This window comes from Capsicum annuum, chromosome 1, assembly GCF_002878395.1.
Source record: "Capsicum annuum cultivar UCD-10X-F1 chromosome 1, UCD10Xv1.1, whole genome shotgun sequence".
Taxonomy (NCBI): Eukaryota; Viridiplantae; Streptophyta; class Magnoliopsida; order Solanales; family Solanaceae; genus Capsicum; species Capsicum annuum.
Window position 1 is genome coordinate 3178722 of NC_061111.1, and position 11531 is coordinate 3190252.

Genomic DNA, 11531 nt, shown 5'->3' on the forward strand with positions numbered 1-11531 from the left:
AATAATATAGTTTTTCTATTTCAAATTATGTGTCACTTTTACTATTTGGAGAGTCAATTAACTAATCTTCATAGTTAAATTGAATTAGATCAAATCAATATTAGAAGTTGCAGCTCTTCTCATATCAATACAAAAATATTTATAGTTGCTGATCAAAGTTTACATAGTTAAAATTTTGAGAAGCGAAAAACGAAAATAATTTAAAACGGAGGGGTATTAATTTTACGGATCATAAGTTCTAGCAGTTTCTTCAACCTTTTAATGTTTAGTCAAACATATTTACATAAATAAAATAGAGAGAGTACTAGATAAAATTCCAAACTAGGTATTGCTTTATGAAGTGGACATCCAAACAGGAACCAAAAGCTATAATACAAGCTACAAAGATCACATTTTTATGTTCTTGATTACTAGCATACCATATTATACTCCCTCCGTCCTAAATTATGTGTTATCATTTTCTTTTTAATCCGTCCCAAAATAAGTGTCGCTTTTCCTTATTTGATAACTTTTTAAAGGCACAATTACCCTTTTACCTTTATTGGTCCCGCTTAATTAAGAAAAAAATGATATTGGTACATTTTTTGATAAAGGATAATTTGGTAAACTTTACCAAGTCTTCCCTTATTTCTTAAACTCCATGCCCGATCAAATGACGACACATAAAATGGGACGGAGGGAGTATTTATAATCTTGAAACCCCAAAAACTCATTATGTCATCATTGGTTAATTGTCATAAATCCCTCGAGGGGAGCCTTGAAGTAACTGGTTAAGTTGTTGTCATATGACCAGAAGGTCACACGGCCGGTTCAAGCATTGGAAATAGCATCTCACAGAAATGTAAGGTAAGACTGCGTATAGTATACCCTGTGGTGGGATGTTTTTCCGAATCCTGAGCATAACGAAAGCTTCAGTGCATCCGGCTGACCTTTTTTTTTTTATTTTTTTTGTCATAAATACCTCACAACTCCCAAAAAGAAAAGATACAAATCCCCAGAACTGAAGCTAAGCTATAGTTTGTAACCAGGCTTTTTCAGATGCATGGTGTTTTTTTTCACTAGTCTGTTTCCTTCATTTGTGGGGCTATAACTATCTGATCAAAAACTCCAAAACTAGACCTTTTAGAACTAGATTTTTGAAGGTGGTGGGTGGGGTGAGGCATGTAAAGACAGAAATGAGTGAGAAGAGTCAGGCTACTACTGGTTGGAATTAGATGCCATTAACATTGTGGCAGTGCAAAATATTCCCAAAACTATGGCCCTATTGTCATCAGATGAGGTGGTCCATTTTTTCCAACTAATTCTAATTAAACACACACCCCTTCTATTAAAGCCACCCACCAATCTTTTTTCTCAATTTATGGGACCATCACCTTTGTTCTTTATTTCTTTCCCCTATTTTTCTCATTGGTTTTGGGAAAAAGATAATAGAGTGAACAATTTGGTAACTCTAACTAGACAAGTAACTTAACATTGGTTTATAAATACATACAAATTGCCTTCTAGTATACTTGTATATATGAATATTTCTTGTAAAGTTAGGTTATACAACTTGTACTCAATGTATACTTAACAAGTTTCACAACTTGAGTTAATACTTAAGCTATGTCACATGTAGAGTACGGAGGGAGGGCTGATGAGGGCGCGTCAAGTAGGACAAGCTAAGCTTCTAGGCTGACAAGCTTCTAGAGATGAATCATCAAGTGCACGTGATGTTTTAGGCGAATATCACATCAAAATGAAAAATGAAAAATAAAGAGCTTTATAAAACGTAAGTTCATATGGTAAATGTGTTTTTGGGGATCGACGTGTCATAGCCCGAAAGATAAATTTATGTAGGCCTGCCTAAAGCGGACGTGTATATGACACTAACTTCTAACAGAGGGCAGGCTAATGAAGGCGCAAGTAGAACTAGCAGCAAGCTTCTGAAGAGAATTGCACATGACACCGGCCTTAAGTGAATCCTACATCAGAATATGTAAGAAAAGTAGCTAGCGCAGATGCCGAATATAAGGCAAGAGTTTGACAAAACCCAATATTTTTTGTTCAAATATTTGTGATAGGAAATCAAACATATCCATATGTTAAATTTAGAATCAAATTGGTAGCATTTAAGGTCATTGTTCTAGAATCTCAAACTCATAAAAAATTAATGAATGTCTATGCTTGTAACATCAACAATATTCCACACACAACTCAAAAGGAGAACTTGCAAGATATTTTAAAAAACATGTCAAAAAAATCTTAAATATGGTTAAAAAAGCTTTTCAAATATGTCTCATTTTCAATGTGAGGACACTAGCAGACAAAGAACTCAAAGAAAGGGAATTAAAATGCCATAATAAGACTAATTAGAAGAAGTGCCTCACCCAAAGATATGACCTATAGATAATATGTTCGAATCGTGAACTCGTCTTAAAATAAGCTATATGTATTATGCTCAAAACCTTTATGAACGCAAGATACACCTTTAATTTTTAACATGTTATTATATAAAATTCTTATTGGTTATATTGATATGGTGTATGAAAGGTGGGGGCCAAAAATTCAAAAAGACAAAAGTAACACTTGTTGAAAAAAATCACATGATGAATTTGGTTATATTTGGTTTGGTTTAGTAGAATCACAGCAGTGGGGATGTGCCCACGCTTATATCACGTGCGTGGACCTCCCTCCTTTTTTATTCCTAACTTTATTTTTTGTCTTTTAAAGATTGGTGGTCCTCTTACTATAAGTTTTGCTATTTTTTCGATACCCAAATCGATAGCGATGTAATATTATTGAAAAAAATATATTAATTTATTATATTTATATTAATTTTATTTTTATAAAATAATTATAAAAATCTCAACTAATTATGTATCTTCCATACGTGAATGTATCGAGGAGCTAATTACATATTTTGATAGACTCAAATTAAAATCGAAATAAATGTATCAGAAGCTAATTATGTATCTTTACAAGAAAAAAATGTACTCCCTCCGTACAATTTTACTCGTCCCAAATTTTCTAATTTGATTTCTCATTTTACTTGTTATAATTCATTAATCAAGACAAGACAATTTTTTTCTTTTTTATCCTTAGTATTAATTTTTTTTTCTCCAAATTAAAATGTAAACATCATTTAATAGGGATACTATAGTAAAGTAGTCATGTTATTAATTGTTTTTCTTAATCAATGTGCAATGTCAAATTAGGAAGAGTAAAATAATGGGACAGAGGGAGTATCTTTATTAGACGTATTATGTATTTCAACAGAGCCAAAATTAAAAAAAATGTATCGAGAGTTAATCATGTATCTTTACAAAGAAAAAAATGTATCTTCATTGGATGTGTTGAGAGCTAATTATGTATCTCGATATACCCAACATCGAGATTTTCAGTAATTATGTGAAACATTGGAATTTTCTACAACTAAACTACAAACTGTTGAGATTTATGTTGTTTAACCTATTTATTATTTTCGACTCAAACTATATATTTTTATATAAATTATTTCTAAAGTTTTTTGTGATTTTATTATGTTTGCGTATATTATTGTAATTTTAAAATAGCGTTTTATTTTATAATCTGGTCCATTAGTTCAATTCAACTTGAAATGGATAATTTAAGTTTGAAAAAACTAATTGGAGGAGTATTTCAGGAAAAATGATAATATTTGAATATGACTGATAGAGAGGGTAAATGAATGTCGATGTTGTTATAGATATAATGTTATTATAAAAAAAAAAAGTAAAATATAACATGAAAAATTGATTATGGAGAAAATCAGGTTATTATAGTGAAATATTATTATAACGAATAATTTTTATACCGAAATTTGACTGTATATATGAAATAAAAATACCTTTTAATTTTCAATTCACATTCAAATATTCTCTTTTTCAAACTTCAATCAATATTATCCAAACGTCTTAAAGTTCTGAATTCATATCTGATCAGTAGTGAATTCAACACAATATCTATAGGATTCTGAATTCATATCCGACTAGTAGCGAATTCAACACTTTATATATAAAGTTCTGAATTCATATCTGATTAGTAGCGAATTTAATATTATATCTATGAATTCAATAGAATAGTAGCTAAACCTTAAATATATGTGTAGAGAAAGAATTATAATTTAGATAGAGTTAGATCATAACTCGTTCTCTCAACTAAAAACTCATATAATTTAAATTCGAAATAATGTGACTCTACCTACTATTCTAACTTTAATATTTTATTTATATATAGGTACAAGAATGATGGAACAAGTGACATCATGCTATAAATATGCACAATTTTGATAATTGAAAGTATATAATAAGAGTATATATAAAATAGAAACAATATATATAAATGGCGCGCATGTTAACAACCTTTGTTATATTTTTGATTAAATTTTCAGAATCGATTTACTTCGAAAAGTTTTGAAAAATAGCAATTTGTGTTACTTTAATTAATTGAAAAATACTTCTGTTAATATTAGAACAACAATTTAAACTTGGTTTAAGGTTTCAAAAGTTATTTTGAACACAGGAGCGGATCTAAAAGAGAATTCACGCGAACAAGGGAACTTAATAGCATTTTAGTCATATATGCTTTGTATATATATTTAGAAAAAATTACCAAATATATACAAATGTTTGACTATACGTTAATTTGAGGTTGACGTCTGAATTCATAAACTTTAAATTATATTTCGATTTTTCAAAAAATTGGGCCAAACATACTATTAATTGGTGTAAGTTTGTGTTGTGTAGTGTATGAAGTCCCTTTGCGTTACGCAATTTTTTGTTGTGATTATTTTATGTGTTACGGCCCCTCTTTTCTTTTTGTAGGTCCATATTAATATGCACTGTTTGTTAGCTAATGTATGCTCTTTTTTGTACCATGTGCTTAATTACTTTTTTATTTATATTTTTTTCAAATAATAATAATATATTCAGTGTAATATCGCAACGAAATTTGAAATTTAAACAGTAAGGTACACGCAAACTTTTATCACTATCTTGGAGCTGGTAGATATGTTGTTTCCGATATAGAGTATCCCTGGCTCAAACTGGAAAAACATATCGAAGTAGATTATACTAAAAACATGACAAAAAAAGAATAATGGCTATGACAAAATAGTATGATAGTCAAAGTACACATGATATATATTCATATATTCTAAAAAAAATCAAAATACAAGTGGGAAAAATATTTCTATATACACTTATACATGTGTGTGTGTTTTGGATGTCAAGAATAATCTTTTATAGTGTTGGGATAATGTTTATCAGGTTTGTGTTGCTTTGTGGATCTCAATGAATCTTATATCTATTGTAAGGATATTGAATCTTATAGTATCTTTTATATATAGAGAGAGATAGATGCTGAGAGCTGTATATTGTCTTGTTTCATACATAAATTCATCTCAAATTAATTTTATATTTATCATATGTATTATAACATAAGAATAATATATTCTGTAATTCCACAAATAGAATCTAAAAAAATAGGATGTACGCAGATTTTTTTTTTATTTCTATGAGGTAAAAACTGTTTACGATAGACACCCCTCGGTTAAAAGGGGATGTGGGTCGAGTAACTTGAATTTGGTTGGATCTTATTAGTGACTTGACCTGTTTCATTGTTGGCTACATGTAAAAAATGGTATGTCAAAACCAGCTAAACTTTCTATTAACATATAAAGCATAAATAGACACTTTGTATCACGCCAATGGCATAAATGAACTCAACTTTTTTTTCGAACCTCGGGATAACTCGTAGCCGCTATAATCTCTGTCACAGTCTCTGTCCTTCAGGTGAGCACTATGTGATGAGCACCTAGTGCGTACTGGGTAAACCCTCACTGTGTAATAGCCTGCAAACCACACAAAGAAATGTAAATCGCATTACGCAAGCCCTGTGCGACAGACTCGACTCATGAGAAGGCATTGAGAGGGAATCGAAATCGAATCAGATCCGTGTGAATAACCACCCTCCAAATTAACTGAGTCATCTCGGAGGACAAACTCAACTTTTTAATGGATGCATATTTAAGCGTTTTTCTCGAGTAAAATTAGATGAATATGTAGGTCAAAAACCAAAAAGCATAACCCAACAGACTACATGATTTAGTTAGTATTCCTTCCGTCTCATTTTATGTGTCGCTATTTGATCGAGTACGGAGTTTACGAAATAAATGATTATTTTATAAAGTTTATAAAATTACCCCTCTTAAAGTTACTTTTTAATTATCTTTTTTTATAAAGCGGGACTCACTAAGGATAAAGTAGGGATTATGCCATTAAAAAATTATCAAATAAGAAAAAATGACATTCTTTTTAAAACGAACCAAAAAGAAAATGAGGACTCATAAATTGCGACGGACGGAGGGAGTATGTTTTTGGAAATTTCTTTTTGCAGCAGGGGTTATTTGTACACTGTACATAAATAGTAGTACATACTCTACTGTTTACTATATATAGCCCTAACTAGCTTTTTTCTAGCTTTTACTTTTTTGGTATAAGATAGTGTGGTCCATTATGGACCATCCTATATGCCCTATGAATTATGATAACTATAATACAAGAAGATCAACAGTAGTAAATTTTTGGTCTTGGTAAATGATTTACCTTACGTTGACTGTCTGTTGATAATAAATGGACTATTTTTTTTTTTAATTAATAGTTCAAGTGCAGTAATGATTGTAGATTCTGACTTCTGACCCTATATATCTGCATGTAATTAATTGGGAGGCCTTAATTATGATTAGTTAATTAATTAAGTACTACTTGGTAATTTTATGTTATGAAATGTAGATAATGATATAAAGTTTTCAACTGCATTTCGTAATGATGATGACTTGGATAGTTGAAAGTGTTGCAATTATTAATTTGCAAGTTCTAGCAAACATTTTTTTTCTTGAATTACTTGTTGGATACTCACTTTGTTTGGCAAAAGGCTCTTCTTTGATTGCTCCTTTCGATTCATTTAGTTGTTGGTTTACAACAACAAAAAAATAAAAACAGGGCTTAAAAATATCCTTAAACTATCTTAAATAGCTTAAAAATACCACTCATTAGATTTTTGGTTCAAAAATGCCCCTTCATTAAATATTTGGCTAAAAAATATCCTTCCCTCTAATGGAATTCGAAAAAGGATAAAAAATACCCCTTAACTATCTGAAATGGCTCAAAAATACTCCTCCCCTTAACGAAATTCCACCCAGCATGCCATCCACATGTAAAATGTTAGCATTTTTTTAATTATATGACATTCCTTTCTTCTTTATTTTTATTTTTTTGCAAAGCAATTTTATTGATCTGAAAAAAAATATGATCAGCAAAATTAAAAATTTATAAAAATATTTAAATAAAATAAAATAAATCAGTATTTTTGCTGGATTTAGTTTAATGTTGTAGGGATTTCTCGACATTAGGGAGGTACTAAATACATTTTGTTAAAGTAGTACAAATTATTCAATTTTTTTAATTATATGATAAATTTTTCACTTAGATTATTAAAGAAAATTATGTCCATATTTTTCTAATGATTAAAATATATTAAATGTCATTTACTTTTCTGAAAGTAGAATTTTCAAAAATTCTAAGAATACTTGATGATTAAATATAAAATTAGAAAAACTATCAATATATATTGAGTCTATAAAAAATAAATCAACATCACTGAATATAATCTTTTTATTTAACTCCTTCATCAAGAAGAAAGTAATGTCATATAGTTAAAAAACACTAATATTTTACATGTGGGTGGTAATGTGACATAGTTACGTGGCTTTTTCTTATCTAGGTGGCATGCTAGGTGAAATTTCGGTAAAGGGAGGGGTATTTTTGAGTCAAATATTTAATGGAGGGGTATTTTTGAGCCATTCTAGATAGTTCAGAGGTATTTTTGATCCTTTTTCGAATTCCGTTAGAGGGGGGTATTTTTTAGCCAAATATTTAATGGAGGAGTATTTTTGAGCCAAAAATCTAACGAGGAATATTTTTGAGATATTTCAAATAGTTCAGGGGTATTTTTGACCCCTTTTCGTATTTAATATATTTCTACAAAGTGGGGTCTGGATAGAGTAAAGTGTACGCAGTCCATACGACTACCTTATATGAAGTAGATGGGTTGTTTCTAATAGACCTCCGATTTAGGACAGATGACAAATATAACAAACAAAAACCATAAAAGCATACTACAACAAGGGATATCACACCGCTAGTAAAGAAAACAAGACACATACAAAGTAATATTGTAAACTAGTTTATACAAAATCATAAACATCATCAAACACCATGAACAGGAGACTACGTACGACACAGGAGACTACGTACGACACAACAAACACATACAAACAGACCATACTTCCCTACTATTACAAACGTACTCCTACCTACTAACTCTCTACCCTAATCCGTGTGCTCCACACCTTCCTATCAAGGGTCATGTCCTCCGTAAGCTGTAACTGCCCCAAGTCCTGCCTAATCACCTCCCTCCATATTTCTTCGGCCTACCTCTACCCCGCCTAAAACTATCCATAGCTAACCTCTCACACCTCCGAACTGAAGCATCCGCGTCCCTCCTCATCGCACGCCCGAACCAACGCAACCTCACTTCTCGCATTTTGTCCTCCGTCGAAGCCACTCTCACATTCTTCCGAATAATCTTATTTCTAACCCTATCCCTCCAGGTTAGTCCACACATCCATCGTAACATCTTCATCTCCGATCCGCTACCTTCAACTTTTGGATGTGGGAGTTCTTAACTGGCTAACTCTCCGCTCCATACAATATAGCCGGTCGGACTGTCACTCTGTAGAATTTAACTTAAGCTTAGGAGACACCTTCTTATCACACAAGACTCCCGAGGCGAACCTCCATTTCAACCACGCTGCACCAATGCGGTGCGTGGCATCCTCGTCAATCTCACCATTCCCCTAAATCAATCTCAACATTTTTTTTTAATTAATTCACACAAAATTTCAATAATCCAAACTGATACTCATGCCTAAAATTCAAATTCAAAATCTTTAATTAAGATTAAAATTTTATTTACCCCCCACCTCCACTCCCCCCGCCACCCCACCACACCCCAAGACCAAACAATTGCAGCCATGGAAGGGAACTTTAAAAGCTAGCAGACACGGAAATAAGTCACAAAAATCTGTCTCAGTAAGTCAACCAACCAATTCATACGTTACAATTTACAGTACCAACACAAGTTGTATTATATGATTAATATTAAATCTTAAAACATGTCATTTTCATCACCCCCACCACGAAAAGAAAATTGTTTTTCCTACCAACCCTTTGCCTTATTATTCATTAGTTAATATTAAATAAATAAACACTAGATTTCAAAAACTTGAATTAATTAAAAATACCCAATCCCATGGATTGGTTCGAACTTAATTATAAAGTTACGTTATTACTACTTGTATGTCTTATTATTTGACTTAATTAATTTTTTCGATATATGTTCACGTCAATCATGAGTTAATAATAATGATATATATTTGTTTAATAAAAGTATAAAAAACCCTTTGCCAGTATAAAAAACCCTTTGCCTACATTATTCCCTACCATTCCTTTTTTAATTGTTTTTTCGTACGTAAGCAAAGATCCATAGTTGTTTTCCATGTTTCCCTCTTCATTGGCAAACTCTTTGGAAACCCTAATATTGCTTTACAAACTTAAGGTTATAATCAATTAATCCATCTATTTTAGATGATGAAATGAAAAGAAAATGATAGCTTACTAAGTCTAAAATTGAAGTTTCCTTTTTTTCATCTAGCTATCTTTTTCTTGATATACATTTATACAACTTATATAATATAATAATATTGACATTAATGTATCTCAATGTTATCATAAGTAACATGTTTTATTCATCAGATTACTAATCACATAATTATTTTATCACACAATTATATATAGTAGATATTGAAGCCTATGCATTGAATTCTTTCTGTATATATATTACTTCCTTTGTATTTTAAATTATTTTAAGGAAAATACTGATTTCGCCACTATTATGAATGCGGATATATCAAAAGTTAAACTCTTTTTCACTTCCTTATATAATTAATTTTAACTTAGAAATATAGAAATAAGCTATATTCACCGTATAAAATATTTAATAAGAAAAATTGTATATAAAGGTGATAAATAGACGACAGTTTTATTAAATATTAACGAACATACTCTACGGGACACCGGATGAAAAATAAAAATAAATCATTTTCTCACTAGTAGAATCCTTTTTTAATTTTATAAAGCAATAATATTGACAATTTGGCTGATAGATGTGCTTCCTAATAAAACATATAAAAGACGGCCCACGTAGGAAAGTTTTAATTTACATGTAAATATTGATATGGAGGTGGTCGAATAATAAACTTATAAAAATGGCTTCATTTTTTAATTTAATTTTATTTTGTTTGATGCCTGTTAAAACCAATGTTTTGTTTCTTTATTACATGACAAAAGGTTCATACGTTTTGTTCATGAATGAATGGAATAGTGTCAATATTCTGTTTGATGCTTTCATACCTAATAAAAACATAGGAAAAAGACATCATTTCCATCTTAAACTATACTTGAAAAGTCGAAGACATACCTTAACTATACTAGTGACCTTTTTTACACACTTAAACTATAAAAAAGTGATATTTTTTACCCCCTACATCTGACGTGGAAAAAACATAATTAATTAAATAAAAAATGGCAAGTCTACATAAAAAAAAAAATAATAAAAAATCAAAAACTTCCCCCCCCCCCCCCCCCCCCCCCCCCCTCTCCTCCCCCCCCCCACCCCCCCCCCCCCCCCAAACATCATCTTCTTCATCACCCCCACCCCAAAAATCAAACTCCACCCCAACAAACAAATCTTCTTCATCACCCCCACCTCCAAATAAACAATTTCTTTACACCCCATCCTCCACCTTCATAGAAACATCTTCTCTTTCATCACCCCCACCCCAAAATCCAACCCCACCCCAACCAACGGATCTTCTTCATCACCCCCAACCCCAAATAAGCAATTTCTTCACACCCCATTCTCCACCTTCATCGAATCAATATCAATGTCATCATGAACAAAATCAAATTAAATTTTCTATCTAAACGAGAAAATTTCAAAAAAATTTATCACACTTCATCAAACACTTGACGAAAATGCCATCTTAATCCCATTGAATTTTGTCCAATTGATTTCTAAAATTATCTATTGAATAATAAATTATGCCATTGGGAGAATTTTGATTTTCAATGTCTTCTTAATCCCACTGGTTGCATTTTGATTTTCAACTTTTTGCTTCTCTCTTTGAATTTCACCTTCCAATTCATTCAGCTTCCAATTCAAATATGACAACAACAATGAGACTTTGATGTTTGCTAAAGAGAACAAAAGTATAAAAAAAAATTTGTAGGTGATGAAGAACATTGTTAAAAGTTGCGCTTGAAGTTCCTTAGTTTGGAAGAATTTCTAGATGATAGCCACTTCACCAATTTGGAATCTGCTTTGGTTGCAGAGAATGTCTTGTACCAACA